At 46.4% G+C, this 17,741-nt stretch overlaps 1 pseudogene; it reads right to left on the bottom strand.

Moving 5' to 3' along the window:
* Positions 1-668: 668 nt before the first annotated feature.
* Positions 669-945, bottom strand: LOC129811181 (U2 spliceosomal RNA; annotated as a pseudogene).
* Between the last annotated feature and the right edge of the window lie 16,796 nt (positions 946-17,741).

Below are 17,741 nucleotides of genomic sequence, written 5' to 3'. Positions count from 1 at the left end.
ACACACACACACACACACACACACACACACACACACACACACACACACACACACACACACACACACACACACACACATACACACACACACACACACACACACACACACACACACACACAAATCAAGTCAAATGTATTTATATAGCCCTTCTTACATCAGCTGATATATCAAAGTGCTGTACAAACTAATGACTATATACAGTAAACAATTCATATACTGAGCTATATTGTATGCTCAATATTTTTTGGGGAAATTATATTATTTTATACTAATACATTTGCACATTTGAAAGATTTTGTTTAACAAGTAATACTTTTTTTCCTCAAAAAGGTAGGGCTCAAATTATTGACACCCCTAAATATTCGTATAAATAAAGTGTAGTATTTGGTCCCATATTACTAGCACGCAATGACTACATCAACCTTCTGACTCGACAAACTTGTTGGATGCATTTGTTTTTTGTTTTGTTTGTGTTTCAGATTAATTTGTGCTCAAAAAGAAATTAATGGTAAATAATGTATTGTGTCTTTTTGGAGTCACATTTTTTTTAATGGTTAATGAGAATAGAATATGTTTCTCAACACTTCTACATAAATGTAGATACTACCATGATTACACATAGTCATAATGAACATCAAAGAGGTGTGTTACTTTTTCTTTACAACGGTAGGGGGTGCACCGTTCCTGGAGGTACTGCAATACCAGGTCGATGCGTGGAGTGGACGGAGCAAGCCCCTATTCCATCTCCCTATTCCAAAAATCTATTTAATATATGGTCCCCAGATAGGGGACGTATCAGATATTAAACTGATTAATTACAGATGTTTTTTTATTTTTTTAATAATTTTTATTTACATTTCTCATTGAAATACAATTACAAAATCAGTGCATTACATAACATCGATTCATAAAAACTTGATCTTAGCCAAAAGGCCGTGAAGCGATACCCACAATGGTTTCGGGAGGAAGGTGCCGACACGTCAAATTTGTTACCGGTTACACCAAAATGAACTCTGTAAACTTTCCGCCAAATATCAAAGATGATACTCTACAAAAAGGGTGACATAGATTGGGAGTTGATCAACGTCGAGTATAACCACTTTTGACTGTTACAATGTAACACATTGGGAGGTTCCTCATGCACGGCGTCATCCGCCCTCCAATCGGAAACGAGAGAAAACCTTGTTGAATTAAAACCAGATTAACAGCTACATTGGAATAATAATACATGAAATACTGGTGGGGGAAACAATTTGGAGATAATTATATTGACACTAACATTTGATCTTATATCAAATATCTCTGGTAGCAGTACTGCCACAAGGGAACGGAAGTAATTGTCCACTTGGTGGCGCCAGATGTCCACCGACCGTAGCCTTGTCCCAGCTGTACAACAAGCGTCTAAGGCACTGCATCTCAGTGCTACAGGCGTCACTACAGACACGCTGGTTCGAATCCAGGCTGTATCACAACCGGCCGTGATTGGGAGTCCCATAAGGCGCTGCACAATTGGCCCAGCGTCGTCCAGGGTTTGGCCGGTGTAGGCCGTCATTGGAAATAAGAATTTGTTCTTAATTTCTTAACTGACTTGCCTAAACATAAAGAGAGAGAGAGAACAAGCGAGAGACAGAGCAGAGAGACAGCAGAGAGACAGCAGAGAGAGAGACATAGAGAGAGAGCGAGACATAGAGAGACATAAAGAGAGAGAGACAGACGTTGAGTGAGAGAGACAGCAGAAAGAGAGAGACAGCAGAGGGACAGCAGAGAGAGAGAGAGACAGAGAGAGAGAGATACATAGAGAGAGAGCTGTCTTTTTACGTAATCTCATCATTGAGTGTGTTCTATTCACTGTTTCCCAGTGGCTCTTAGAGCTGTGTGTGAGATGCCTATTTATTGGGCTCTGCTCTATAATGAGCTAGTAATTATCCTGGGACTTCATCAATTTTCTACAGACACAAAGTACGCATGTACAGTATAGTGCTCTACCTTAAACCTGGCCCTATAGAACCAGGGGGATGGGACGGGGAAGAGGACAGCAGGACAGGGGGATGGGACGGGGAAGAGGACAGCAGGCCAGGGATATGGGACGGGGAAGAGGACAGCAGGACAGGGAGATGGGACGGGGAAGAGGACAGCAGGACAGGGAGATGGGACGGGGAAGAGGACAGCAGGACAGGGGGATGGGACGGGGAAGAGGACAGCAGGACAGGGGGATGGGACGGGGAAGAGGACAGCAGGACAGGGAGATGGGACGGGGAAGAGGACAGCAGGACAGGGGGATGGGACGGGGAAGAGGGCAGAGGGACAGGGGGATGGGACGGGGAAGAGGACAGCAGGCCAGGGGGATGGGACGGGGAGGGGGCAGCAGGACAGGGGGATGGGACGGGGAAGAGGACAGCAGGACAGGGGGATGGGACGGGGAAGAGGACAGCGGGGCAGGGGGATGGGACGGCGAAGAGGACAGCAGGACAGGGGGATGGGACGGGGAAGAGGGCAGCAGGACAGGGGGATGGGACGGGGAAGAGGGCAGCAGGCCAGGGGGATGGGACGGGGAAGAGGACAGCGGGCCAGGGGGATGGGATGGGGAAGAGGACAGCAGGACAGGGGGATGGGACGGGGAAGAGGACAGCAGGCCAGGGGGATGGGACGGGGAAGAGGAAGAGGACAGCAGGACAGGGGGGTGGGATGGGGAAGAGGAAGAGGACAGCAGGACAGGGGGATGGGATGGGGAAGAGGACAGCAGGCCAGGGGGATGGGACGGGGAAGAGGAAGAGGACAGCAGGACAGGGGGATGGGATGGGGAAGAGGACAGCAGGACAGGGGGATGGGACGGGGAAGAGGACAGCAGGACAGGGGGATGGGACGGGGAAGAGGACAGCAGGACAGGGGGATGGGACGGGGAAGAGGACAGCAGGCCAGGGGGATGGGACAGGGAAGAGGAAGAGGACAGCAGGCCAGGGGGATGGGACGGGGAAGAGGAAGAGGACAGCAGGACAGGGGGATGGGATGGGGAAGAGGACAGCAGGACAGGGGGATGGGACGGGGAAGAGGACAGCAGGACAGGGGGATGGGACGGGGAAGAGGACAGCAGGACAGGGGGATGGGACGGGGAAGAGGACAGCAGGCCAGGGGGATGGGACAGGGAAGAGGAAGAGGACAGCAGGACAGGGGGATGGGACGGGGAAGAGGAAGAGGACAGCAGGACAGTGGGATGGGACGGGGAAGAGGACTGCAGGACAGGGAGATGGGACGGGGAAGAGGACAGCAGGACAGGGGGATGGGACGGGGAAGAGTGCAGAGGGACAGGGGGATGGGACGGGGAAGAGGACAGCAGGCCAGGGGGATGGGACGGGGAGGGGGCAGCAGGACAGGGGGATGGGACGGGTAAGAGGACAGCAGGACAGGGGGATGGGACGGGGAAGAGGACAGCAGGCCAGGGGGATGGGACGGGGAAGAGGACAGCAGGCCAGGGGGATGGGACGGGAAAGAGGACAGCAGGACAGGGGGATGGGACGGGGAAGAGGACAGCAGGACAGGGAGATGGGACGGGGAAGAGGACAGCAGGACAGGGGGATGGGACGGGGAAGAGGACAGCAGGCCAGGGGGATGGGACGGGGAGGGGGCAGCAGGACAGGGGGATGGGACAGGTAAGAGGACAGCAGGACAGGGGGATGGGACGGGGAAGAGGACAGCGGGGCAGGGGGATGGGAAGGGGAAGAGGACAGCAGGCCACATGCTACAGCAGGCACATGCCCATTCATCAGATGGACACACTTCCTCTCCCAGACCCCCACATGCATGTGTGTTTGAGTACACACACACACTTCACTCCCCTTCTTGGCTTCCATGGTAACACCCACGGGAACCTTTCCCAAATAGAATCTTTCCCCCACGGGAACCACACCTGTCGGCATTCTCACAAACAATCGCAACATTGCTTCAATAATATATAGAACTTTTCTAGCAGCTCCGGTATATAAAGCTTTTTTGAGGTCTTACTCACAATTCATTCTGTGGCATCACAATGACCAAACAATATACTGTATGTGAGGCCCTTGATCATTTTTTTCCCAAGAAGGCGTAGCAGTCGGACGTGTGTTTGTCTTGTCTTGTCCCGTCTTGTCCCGCGTAAATAGTCCTCGTATTTTTTGTATACATTTCGTATATATTTTAATTTCACTTTCCATCTTGGAACTGAATATACATTCCCGCAACCCGCCTCACCCAATGTGGTACGGATCTGCTATTTTTTATACTTTAGAACCGTAACCCCAATCAGAAGCTAGCCAGATAACTAGCTACTAGCTAGTAGTCAGTTAGCCACTGCTGCGGTCTTCGCCCTTAACTCGGACACCAGCCAGCTTCAGCTCGGGCAAATACCTGCCAGTCTGCAGGCGCGATATCAACCCAGAGAATATAGGACTGCTTTTTCTCTACCACATCACCGGATTCCTGACGCAAGCTCTGGACAATTACACCGGATCATCGTCGCTAGCTAGCTGCAACCAGGTGGCTACTACTGGCTAATACCTCTGTCCCGAAACAAGCACCAGTTAGCCTTGAGCTAGCCTCGAGCTAGGCCCATCTGCCGGCTAGCCGAAGAGGCCTACCAGCGAATTATTGGGCTACAATACCTCTTTTGCCAATTGGACTGGACCCTTTATTGCCGACACGGAGCCCCGCCGATCCATCACGACTGGTCTGCCGACGTAATTGTCCGAGGTGGTTTCAACAGGCTTTTCCATTGCGACGTTTCTGAATACCCATCTGCTAATTATTAGCTGTCTTATCGGCTGCTATCTAAATAAATATACCGGACAATTTTTTTTTTTTTTTTCCTGGGTCACTATATCTATTTTGCCAATTGGATCACTCCCCTCTACCACACGGAACCCCACTAATCTACCGACGGAAACGAACGAGGTGACAAAAAAATAAAAAAATAAAAAATAAAAACAGACCTCCATCCTATGTTATCTTGCTACCGATAGCCAGCTACCCGGCCAGCTGTCTGGATCGCCGTGCCCCCAACCAACCTCTACTCACTGGACCCTTATGATCACTCGATTAAGAATGCCTCTCCTTAATGTAAATATGCCTTGTCCATTGCTGTTCTGGTTAGTGTTTATTGGCTTATTTCACTGTAGAGCCTCTAGCCCTGCTCACTATAAATCCAACCTCTCAGTTCCACCACCCACATATGCAATGACATCACCTGGTTTCAATGATGTTTCTAGAGACTATATCTCTCATCATCATCACCCATTACCTAGGTTTACCTCCACTGTATTCACATCCTACCATACGTTTGTCTGTACATTATTCCTTGAAGCTATTTTATCGCCCCCAGAAACTTCCTTTTACTCTCTGTTCTAGACGTTCCAAACGACCAATTCTCATAGCTTTTAGCCGTACCCTTATCCTACTCCTCCTCTGTTCCTCTGGTGATGTAGAGGTGAATCCAGGCCCTGCAGTACCTAGCTCCACTCCTATTCCCCAGGCGCTCTCTTTTGATGACTTCTGTAACCGTAATAGCCTTGGTTTCATGCATGTTAACATTAGAAGCCTCCTCCCTAAGTTTGTTTTGTTCACTGCTTTAGCACACTCTGCCAACCCAGATGTTTTAGCCGTGTCTGAATCCTGGCTTAGGAAGACCACCAAAAATTCTGACATTTTCATCCCTAACTACAAGATTTTCAGACAAGATAGAACGGCCAAAGGGGGCGGTGTTGCAATCTACTGCAAGGATTGCCTGCAGAGTTCTGTTTTACTATCCAGGTCTGTTCCGAAACAATTTGAACTCCTACTTTTAAAAATCCACCTCTCTAAAAACAAGTCTCTCACTGTTGCCGCCTGCTATAGACCACCCTCTGCCCCCAGCTGTGCTCTGGACACCATATGTGAACTGATTGCCCCCCATCTATCTTCAGAGCTTGTGCTGCTAGGCGACCTAAATTGGAACATGCTTAACACCCCAGCCATCCTACAATCTAAGCTTGATGCCCTCAATCTCACACAAATTATCAATGAACCTACCAGGTATCACCCCAATTCCGTAAACACGGGTACCCTCATAGACATCATCCTAACCAACTTGCCCTCCAAATACACCTCTGCTGTTTTCAACCAAGATCTCAGCGATCACTGCCTCATTGCCTGTATCCGTAATGGGTCAGCGATCAAACGACCTCCACTCATCACTGTCAAACGCTCCCTGAAACACTTCAGCGAGCAGGCCTTTCTAATCGACCTGGCCGAGGTATCCTGGAAGGATATTGATCTCATCCCGTCAGTAGAGGATGCCTGGATATTTTTTTAAAATGCCTTCCTCACCATCTTGAATAAGCATGCCCCATTCAAGAAATTTAGAACCAGGAACAGATATAGCCCTTGGTTCTCTCCTGACCTGACTGCCCTTAACCAACAGAAAAACATCCTATGGCATTCTGCATTAGCATCGAACAGCCCCCGTGATATGCAACTTTTCAGGGAAGCTAGAAACCAGTATACACAGGCAGTTAGAAAAGCCAAGGCTAGCTTTTCAAGCAGAAATTTGCTTCCTGCAACACAAACTCAAAAAAGTTCTGGGACACTGTAAAGTCCATGGAGAATAAGAACACCTCCTCCCAGCTTCCAACTGCACTGAAGATAGGAAATACTGTCACCACCGACAAATCCATTATAATTGAGAATTTCAATAAGCATTTTTCTACGGCTGGCCATGCTTTCCACCTGGCTACCCCTACCCCGGTCAACAGCACTGCCCTCCCCTCTGCTACTCGCCCAAGCCTTCCCCATTTCTCTTTCTCCCAAATACAGTCAGCTGATGTTCTGAAAGAGCTGCAAAATCTGGACCCTTACAAATCAGCCGGGCTAGATAATCTGGACCCTTTCTTTCTAAAACTATCTGCTGAAATTGTTGCCACCCCTATTACCAGCCTTTTCAACCTCTCTTTTGTGTCGTCTGAGATTCCCAAAGATTGGAAAGCAGCTGCGGTTATCCCCCTCTTCAAAGGGGGAGACACTCTAGACCCAAACTGCTACAGACCTATATCTATCCTACCCTGTCTTTCTAAGGTCTTCGAAAGCCAAGTCAACAAACAGATTACCGACCATCTCGAATCCCACCATACCTTCTCCGCTATGCAATCTGTTGTCCGGACCTCTGGCAGTCTCTATGGGGGTGCCACAGGGTTCAATTCTTGGACCGACTCTCTTCTCTGTATACATCAATGATGTCGCTCTTGCTGCTGGTGAGTCTCTGATCCACCTCTACGCAGACGACACTATTCTGTATACTTCTGGCCCTTCTCTTGACACTGTGTTAACAACCCTCCAGGCGAGCTTCAATGCCATACAACTCTCCTTCCGTGGCCTCCAATTGCTCTTAAATACAAGTAAAACTAAATGCATGCTCTTCAACCGATCGCTGCCTGCACCTGCCCGCCTGTCCAGCATCACTACTCTGGACGGCTCTGACTTAGAATATGTGGACAACTACAAATACCTAGGTGTCTGGTTAGACTGTAAACTCTCCTTCCAGACTCACATCAAGCATCTCCAATCCAAAGTTAAATCTAGAATCGGCTTCCTATTCCGCAACAAAGCATCCTTCACTCACGCTGCCAAACATACCCTTGTAAAACTGACCATCCTACCAATCCTCGACTTCGGTGATGTCATTTACAAAATAGCCTCCAAAACCCTACTCAATAAATTGGATGCAGTCTATCACAGTGCCATCCGTTTTGTCACCAAAGCCCCATATACTACCCACCACTGCGACCTGTACGCTCTCGTTGGCTGGCCCTCGCTTCACACTCGTTGCCAAACCCACTGGCTCCAGGTCATCTACAAGACCCTGCTAGGTAAAGTCCCCCCTTATCTCAGCTCGCTGGTCACCATAGCAACGCCCACCCGTAGCACGCGCTCCAGCAGGTATATCTCTCTGGTCACCCCCAAAACCAATTCTTCCTTTGGCCGCCTCTCCTTCCAGTTCTCTGCTGCCAATGACTGGAACGAACTACAAAAATCTCTGAAACTGGAAACACTTATCTCCCTCACTAGCTTTAAGCACCAGCTGTCAGAGCAGCTCATAGATTACTGCACCTGTACATAGCCCATCTATAATTTAGCCCAAACAACTACCTCTTTACCTACTGTATTTATTTATTTAGCTCCTTTGCACCCCATTATTTCTATCTCTACTTTGCACCTTCTTCCACTGCAAACCAACCATTCCAGTGTTATTTTTTTTACTTGCTATATTGTATTTACTTCGCCACCATGGCCTTTTTATATATTTTTTTATTTATTTATATATATATCTTGTTTGCCTTCACCTCCCTTATCTCACCTCACTTGCTCATATTGTATATAGACTTATTTTCACTGTATTATTGACTGTATGTTTGTTTTACTCCATGTGTAACTATGTGTTGTTGTATGTGTCGAACTGCTTTGCTTTATCTTGGCCAGGTCGCAATTGTAAATGAGAACGTGTTCTCAATTTGCCTACCTGGTTAAATAAAGGTGAAAAAAATATCTTTGATTATGACACCGGTTGAGGAGGAGAACGTCCTAGTTAAACTTTGACACAAAGTATCAAATCAAATCCATTTATATAGCCCTTCTTACATCAGCTGATATCTCAAAGTGCTGTACAGAAACCCAGCCTAAAACCCCAAACAGCAAGCAATGCAGGTGTAGAAGCACGGTGGCTAGGAAAAACTCCCTAGGAAGGCCAAAACTTAGGAAGAAACCTAGAGAGGAACCGGGCTAGGAGGGGTGGCCAGTCCTCTTCTGTCTGTGCCAGGTGGAGATTATAACAGAACATGGCCAAGATGTTCAAATGTTCATAAATGACCAGCATGGTCAAATAATAATAATCACAGTAGTTGTCGAGGGTGCAACAAGTCATCACCTCAGGAGTAAAAGTCAGTTGGCTTTTCATAGCCGATCATTGAGAGTATCTCTACCGCTCCTGCTGTCTCTAGAGAGTTGAAAACAGCAGGTCTGGGACAGGTAGCACGTCCGGTGAACAGGTCAGGATTCCATAGCTGCAGGCAGAACAGTTGAAACTGGAGCAGCAGCACGGCCAGGTGGACTGGGGACAGCAAGGAGTCATCATGCCAGGTCGTCCTGAGGCATGGTCCTAGGGCTCAGGTCCTCCGGGAGAGAGAAAGAAAGAGAGGAAGAGAGAGAGAATTAGAGAGAGAATTAGAGAGATCATACTTAAATTCACACAGGACACCGGATAAGACAGGAGAAGTACTCCAGATACAGTGGGGCAAAAAAGTATTTAGTCAGCCACCAATTGTGCAAGTTCTCCCACTTAAAAAGATGAGGCCTGTCATTTTCATCATAGGTACACTTCAACTATGACAGACAAAATTAGAAAAAAAAATCCAGAAAATCACATTGTAGGATTGTTAATGAATTTATTTGCAAATCATGGTGGAAAATAAGTATCTGTATAACAGACTGACCCAAGCCCCCCGACACAAACTACTGCAGCATAAATAATGGAGGCTGAGACAGGAGGGGTCAGGAGACACTGTGGCCCCATCCGATGATACCCCTGGACAGGGCCAAACAGGCAGGATATAAGTAGTCTGTGATAAATAGCACAATATGTTTCATCTTAGTATTTGTTAGTCAAAATAACCCATACATTACATTTTTACTCAAAAACGAGTTGTATGAGCTCAGGTCAATGAGGCCTACAGGCCATAAATAGCAAATAGAAGTTCAAAACGTGTCATGTTCACAAGAACATAAGTTGATCTAACACAACATTAGGTGATAATATATGTATTATTATGGATTTATAATCATCAATAATGGGGCGGTCATTTTGGACCGGGAACACAGAATGAATGAACATGAAACAAACACAACAGGAGGGGTAACGTAGTAATATTAGAAATCCTTGTCTAAATACATCTGTTTAAGATGGTGTGCTGGCAGGGCATAAACTCCACCCTGTTACACACTGGGGGCTGATCTCTCAACTGACGAAAGGTCAAATCTTTAACTTCTTGAGACTATAGGGGGTGCTGTTTTCTCATTAGCATAATTTGCATTACAGATTAAACGGCTTCCTACTCAATTCTTGCTCGTACAATATGCATATTATTACTATTATTGGATAGAAAACACTCTCTAGTTTCTATAGCCGTTGGAATTTTGTCTCTGAGTGAAACAGAACTCAATCTACAGCACTTTTCATGATAGGGAGTCAGATTTCAGACATCTTGGCACCTGATCTGGAGTCAGTTTAAAGGTCCGTGTACACGCTATGGAGAAACAGACACTTCTTACGTCTTCCCCTGGATGTCAGTGCGTGATGACGATTTGAATGGGGTCGATTGCGCAATCAGTGCATCTATAAATCAACAAATACCGGAAGTAGCTTCCCTTTGCTGCCTGCGTCTTGCGCGAGAAGGACATCGGACTCGCCTCCTTCCAACCTGTTGTTTAGCCAGTAATATTTCTCCTGTCATGTTTTTACCCGTTATAGGTGTTAACAGCATCATAAGGTAGTTAATTTGAACCGTTTTAAAGCAATTTAGATCCGTTTAGTGCGATTTTGAGGCATTGCTTTGTTATGCACTTTCAAACACCGGGCACGTTTCGGGGTCCCGGTCGAACGTTAGTGGGCATTTCGACGGACAGAGGACATCTTTCGACCAAATGAAGATTAGACCCAAGAAAGGATACATTGCCCAAGATACCGATGGAAGATCACCTCATAGTAAGAAATATTTAAGATGATAAATCGTTGTTCTGTAGAAAAATGTTAAACGCACGTTCCGCCATCTTGTTTGCTATAGCTTTGCTTGGCGAACCCTGTATTGCACAGTAAGGATAATTTTAGAAATGTAATTCCGCGATTGCATAAAGAACTAATTTGTCTTTCGATAGCTGTCCAACTTATATTTTTTTAGTCAAGTTTATGAATAGATATCCATGAGACAAGATCACTGTGAAAGAGGGCGACCGACATTTTCAGGCTAGTTTTGCTAGTATTGTCATTGTATAACCACGTTTTTTTATGGCTAAATATGTACATTTTCGAACAAACTGTATATGTATGTTGTAATATGATGTTACATGAGTGTCATCGGAAGAATTCTGAGAAGGTTAGTGAAAAAATTAATATATTTTGGCGATGATTACGTTATCGCTCTCTTTGGCTAGAATCAATGCTCTGGTAATGTTTGCATATGTGGTATGCTAATATAACGATTTATTGTGTTTTCGCCGTAAAACACTTAGAAAATCTGAAATGTTGTCTGAATTCACAAGATCTGTGTCTTTCCATTGCTATGTGCTGTGTATTTTTAAGAAATGTTTTATGATGAGTAAATTGGTAATACACGTTGCTCTGTGTAGTAATTCTAGGAGCTTTGGGGAGATTTGTGATGCTGGCTGCAATGACAAACTATGATTTATACCTGAAATATGCACATTTTTCTAACAAAACCTATCCTATACCATAAATATGTTATCAGACTGTCATCGGATGAGGTTTTTTCTTGGTTAGTGGCTATCAATATCTTAGTTTAGCCGAATTGGTGATAGCTACTGGTGTTGAGAGAAAATGATGGACAAAGAAAAATGCTGATTTTTGCTAACGTGTTTAGCTAATAGATTTACATATTGTGTGTAAAACATTTTAAAAATCTGAAATGGTGGCTTTATTCACAGGATCTGTATCTTTCATTAGGTGTCTTGGGGGGGGGGGGGGGGGGGGGGGGGGGGGTGCTCCCGGACCCGGGGTAGAGGCTCGTGAAAGGTTAAGAGATTTCAGATTTTTCAAATGTGTGACTAAAGTGCACTCTTTTGTCAGGTTATAAACCTTGATGAGTTGCCATCAACTGAGTTTGAAGTATTTTCAGATTATCCAAAGGACTGTTACACACTGGTTTATAATCTCTTCCTTGGTGAAGGTTGAAAGTTTTCAGAGATTTCAGATTTTTCTAATATGCAACTCAGTGCCTTCTCAACTGAGGCCTCAAATAGTATAGAATAAGTGTATGTAAATCGGTGAGTCAAAGGAGAAGGTGGCGGACCAGCCTACCACTGATGCTCTTTCCTCTCCCCGTGCGGGGAACATGTCTGCGTTGAAGGCTGAGAGAGGTGACACCTCCAAGACTGTTCAGTCATCCCACACTAAGCTGGTGAGGTTTTATCTCCTGGATTTAAAGGCCCCATGCAGACATTAGATACCACTGCTTCATATGATACTGTTGCCCCCAGCACTCTTATGAGGGAGAGGAATCCATTGCTGAGGAGATTAAGGACCACATGGACTCCTCGATTGCCTAGGACATCAAGGACAAGCCCGACGCCGCTACTGCAGAGGAGATCCAGTACGACTCCTCCCATGCAGAGGACATCCAGTACGACTCCTCCCATGCAGAGGAGATCCAGTACGACTCCTCCCATGCAGAGGACATCCAGTACGACTCCTCCCATGCAGAGGACATCCAGTACGACTCCTCCCATGCAGAGGACATCCAGTACGACTCCTCCCATGCAGAGGACATCCAGTACGACTCCTCCCATGCAGAGGACATCCAGTACGACTCCTCCCATGCAGAGGACATCCAGTACGACTCCTCCCATGCAGAGGAGATCCAGTACGACTCCTCCCATGCAGAGGAGATCCAGTACGACTCCTCCATTGCCGAGGAGATACAGTCCTACTCCTCCATTGCCGAGGATATCCTCTCCTCTGTTGTTAAGGAGATACAGTTAGATTCCTCCTTTGTCGAGGAGAACCAGTCCGACTCCTTCGTTTCCGAGGAGATCACAGATGGATCCGCTGGTAAGACAGCTTATGGAGAGGACTTTGAGTCATATTCCTCCTTTTCTGAGGACATCAAGGACCAGCCTACCTCTTCTCCCTCCTCCATACATGCCTCCTCGTCCCACAGCGCCTAAACTGAGGACAAGCAAACAGAGGTAAGCGACAAGTCCATTCTAACTCAATTTGATATCCTGGATTTATGGTAGTGGGTAAAGATGCTGCTCAATGAGGGATCAATACTAACATTATACAGCTCTGCTTCATGTGATGTTGCTGCTTCAGGACCTTTATGAAGAGGACTTCCTCCATCGGTGAGGACATCGAGGAGCAGCCAGTATCTGCTGCATCCTCAGCCAGCCACAGAGCTGCTGCCTCCTCTTCTTACAGGACTCCTATTGTTGCGGAGCAGCAGGAGCAGTCAGACAAGGAGGTGCAGGAGGAGTCAGCCAAGGAGCAGTAGGAGGAGTCAGCCAAGGAGCAGTAGGAGGAGTCAGCCAAGGAGCAGTAGGAGGAGTCAGCCAAGGAGCAGTAGGAGGAGTCAGCCAAGGAGCAGTAGGAGGAGTCAGCCAAGAAGCAGTAGGAGGAGTCAGCCAAGGAGGTGCAGGAGGAGTCAGCCAAGGAGCAGTAGGAGGAGTCAGCCAAGGAGGTGCAGGAGGAGTCAGCCAAGGAGGTGCAGGAGGAGTCAGCCAAGGAGCAGTAGGAGGAGTCAGACAAGGAGGTGCAGGAGGAGTCAGCCAGGGAGCAGTAGGAGGAGTCAGACAAGGAGGTGCAGGAGGAGTCAGCCAAGGAGGTGCAGGAGGAGTCTAACTCCTCCATCCTTGAGGACCAGCAGGAAGAGTTCTCTTTGAAATAGGGTGCAGGCCAGGCAGCAGGCTGTTAGCCAACCTGCCAGCTTAGTGGAGTCTGCCACTAGCATAGTCAGTGTAGTCAGCTCAGCCATCCCCATTGAGACTGTGTCTGTGCCTCGACCTAGGTTGGGCAAAACTAAACATGGCGGTGTTCGCCTTATCAATCTCATTAGGATAAAGACCTCCTCCATTCCTGCCATTATTGAAAGAGATCATGATACCTCACATCTCAAAATAGGGTTACTTAATTAATGTTAGATCCCTCACTTCAAAGGCAGTTACAGTCAATGAACTAATCACTGATCATAATCTTGATGTGATTGGCCTGACTGAAACATGGCTTAAGCCTGATGAATTTACTGTGTTAAATGAGGCCTCACCTCCTGGTTACACTAGTGACCATATCCCCCATGCATCCCGCAAAGGCGGAGGTGTTGCTAACATTTACGATAGCAAATTTCAATTTACAAAAAAAAAAAAGGACGTTTTCGTCTTTTGAGCTTCTAGTCATGAAATCTATGCAGCCTACTCAATCACTTTTTATAGCTACTGTTTACAGGCCTCCTGGGCCATATACAGCGTTCCTCTCTGAGTTCCCTGAATTCCTATCGGACCTTGTAGTCATAGCAGATAATATTCTAATTTTTGGTGATTTTAATATTCATATGGAAAAATCCACAGACCCACTCCAAAAGGCTTTCGGAGCCATCATCGACTCAGTGGGTTTTGTCCAACATGTCTCTGGACCTACTCACTGCCACAGTCATACTCTGGACCTAGTTTTGTCCCATGGAATAAATGTTGTAGATCTTAATGTTTTTCCTCATAATCCTGGACTATCGGACCACCATTTTATTACGTTTGCAATCGCAACAAATAATCTGCTCAGACCCCAACCAAGGAGCATCAAAAGTCGTGCTATAAATTCTCAGACAACACAAACATTACTTGATGCCCTTCCAGACTCCCTCTGCCTACCCAAGGACGTCAGAGGACAAAAATCAGTTAACCACCTAACTGAGGAACTCAATTTAACCTTGCGCAATACCCTAGATGCAGTTGCACCCCTAAAAACGAAAAACATTTGTCATAAGAAACTAGCTCCCTGGTATACAGAAAATACCCGAGCTCTGAAGCAAGCTTCCAGAAAATTGGAACGGAAATGGCGCCACACCAAACTGGAAGTCTTCCCACTAGCTTGGAAAGACAGTACCGTGCAGTATTGAAGAGCCCTCACTGCTGCTCGATCATCCTACTTTCCCAACTTAATTGAGGAAAATAAGAACAATCCAAAATGTATTTTTGATACTGTTGCAAAGCTAACTAAAAAGCAGCATTCCCCAAGAGAGGATGGCTTGCAGTAATAAATTCATGAACTTCTTTGAGGAAAAGATCATGACCATTAGAAAGCAAATTACGGACTCCTCTTTGAATCTGCGTATTCCTCCAGGGCTTAGCTGTCCTGGATCTGCACAGCTCTGCCAAGGCCTGGGATCGGGAGAGACACTTAAGTGTTTTAGTACTATATCTCTTGACACAATGATGAAAATAATCATGGCCTCTAAACCTTCAAGCTGCATACTGGATCCTATTCCTACTAAACTGCTGAAAGAGCTGCTTCCTGTGCTTGGCCCTCCTATGTTGAACATAATAAACAGCTCTCTATCCACCGGATGTGTACCAAACTCACTAAAAAAGTGGCAGTGATAAAGCCTCTCTTGAAAAAGCCAAACCTTGACCCGGAAAATGTAAAAAACTATCGGCCTATATCGAATCTTCCATTCCTCTCAAAAATTTTTGAAAAAGCTGTTGCGCAGCAACTCACTGCCTTTCTGAAGACAAACAATGTATACGAAATGCTTCAGTCTGGTTTTAGACCCCATCATAGCACTGAGACTGCACTTGTGAAGGTGGTAAATGACCTTTTAATGGCGTCAGACCGAGGCTCTGCATCTGTCCTCGTGCTACTAGACCTTAGTGCTGCCTTTGACACCATCGATCACCACATTCTTTTGGAGAGACTGGAAACCCAAATTGGTCTACACGGACCAGTTCTGGCCTGGTTTAGATCTTACCTGTCGGAAAGATATCAGTTTGTCTCTGTGAATGGTTTGTCCTCTGACAAATCAACTGTGCATTTCGGTGTTCCTCAAGGTTCCGTTTTAGGACCACTATTGTTTTCACTATATATTTTACCTCTTGGGGATGTTATTCGAAAACATAATGTTAACTTTCACTGCTATGCGGATGACACACAGCTGTACATTTCAATGAAACATGGTGAAGCCCCAAAATTGCCCTCGCTAGAAGCCTGTGTTTCAGACATAAAGAAGTGGATGGCTGAAAACGTTCTACTTTTAAACTCGAACAAAACAGAGATGCTTGTTCTAGGTCCCAAGAAACAAAGAGATCTTCTGTTAAATCTGACAATTCATCTTGATGGTTGTAAAGTCGTCTCAAATAAAACTGTGAAGGACCTCGGCGTTACTCTTGACCCTGATCTATTTTTTTACGAACATATCAAGACTGTTTCAAGGACAGCTTTTTTCCATCTACGTAACATTGCAAAAATCAGAAATTTTCTGTCCAAAAATGATGCAGAAAAATTAATCCATGCATTTGTTACTTCTAAGTTAGACTACTGCAATGCTCTACTTTCCGGCTACCCGGATAAAGCACTAAATAAACTTCAGTTAGAGCTAAATACGGCTGCTAGAATCCTGACTAGAACCAAGAAATTTGATCATATCACTCCAGTGCTAGCTTCCCTACACTGGCTTCCTGTTAAGGCAAGGGCTGATTTCAAGGTTTTACTGTTAACCTATAAAGCGTTACATGGATTGCTCCTACCTATCTTTCTGAGTTGGTCCTGCCGTACATACCTACATGTACGCTATGGTCACAAGACGCAGGCCTCCTAAATGTCCCTAGATTTCTAAGCAAACAGCTGGAGGCAGGGCTTTCTCCTATAGATCTCCATTTTTATGGAATGGTCTGCCTACCCATGTGAGAGACGCAGACTCGGTCTCAACCTTTAAGTCTTCACTGAAGACTCATCTCTTCAGTAGGTCCTATGATTGAGTGTAGTCTGGCCCAGGAGTGTGAAGGTGAACAGAAAGGCTCTGGAGCAACGAACCGCCCTTGCTGTCTCTGCCTGGCCGGTTCCCCTCTCTTCACTGGGATTCTCTACCTCTAACCCTATTACAGGGGCTGAGTCACTGGCTTACTGGTGCTCTTTCATGCCGTCCCTAGGAGGGGTGCGTCACTTGAGTGGGTTGAGTTACTGACGTGATCTTCCTGTCTGGGTTGGCGCCCCCCCTTGGTTTGTGCTGTGGTGGAGATCTTTGTGGGCTATACTCGGCCTTGTCTCAGGATTGTAAGTTGGTGGTTGAAGATATCCCTCTAGTGGTGCGGGGGCTGTGCTTTGGCAAAGTGGGTGGGGTTATATCCTTCCTGTTTGGCCCTGTCCGGGGGCATCATCGGATGGGGCCACAGTGTCTCCTGACCCCTCCTGTCTCAGCCTCCAGTATTTATGCTGCAGTAGTTTGTGTCGGGGGGCTAGGGTCAGTTGGTTATATCTGGAGTACTTCTGTCTTATCCAGTGTCCTGTGTGAATTTAAGTATGCTCTCTCTAATACTCTCCTTCTCTCTTTCTTTCTCTCTCTCGGAGGACCTGAGCGCTAGGACCATACGTCAGGACTACCGGGCATGATGACTCCTTGCTGTCCCCAGTCCACCTGGCCTTGCTGCTGTTCCAGTTTCAACTGTTCTGCCTGCGGTTATGGAACCCCTACCTGTCCCAGACCTGCTGTTTTCAACTCTTAATGATCGGCTATGAAAAGCCAACTGACATTTATTCCTGATTATTATTTGACCATGGTTGTCATTTATGAACATTTTGAACATCTTGGCCATGTTCTGTTATAATCTCCACCCGGCACAGCCAGAAGAGGACTGGCCACCCCTCATAGCCTGGTTCCTCTCTAGGTTTCTTCCTAGGTTTTGGCCTTTCATGGGAGTTTTTCCTAGCCACCGTGCTTCTACACCTGCATTGCTTGCTGTTTGGGGTTTTAGGC

Source organism: Salvelinus fontinalis, chromosome 14 (genome assembly GCF_029448725.1).
Source record: "Salvelinus fontinalis isolate EN_2023a chromosome 14, ASM2944872v1, whole genome shotgun sequence".
In the NCBI taxonomy this organism is placed as follows: Eukaryota; Metazoa; Chordata; class Actinopteri; order Salmoniformes; family Salmonidae; genus Salvelinus; species Salvelinus fontinalis.
Note: the sequence above shows the minus strand (reverse complement) of the source record. Positions and strands in the feature narration are given on the sequence as shown.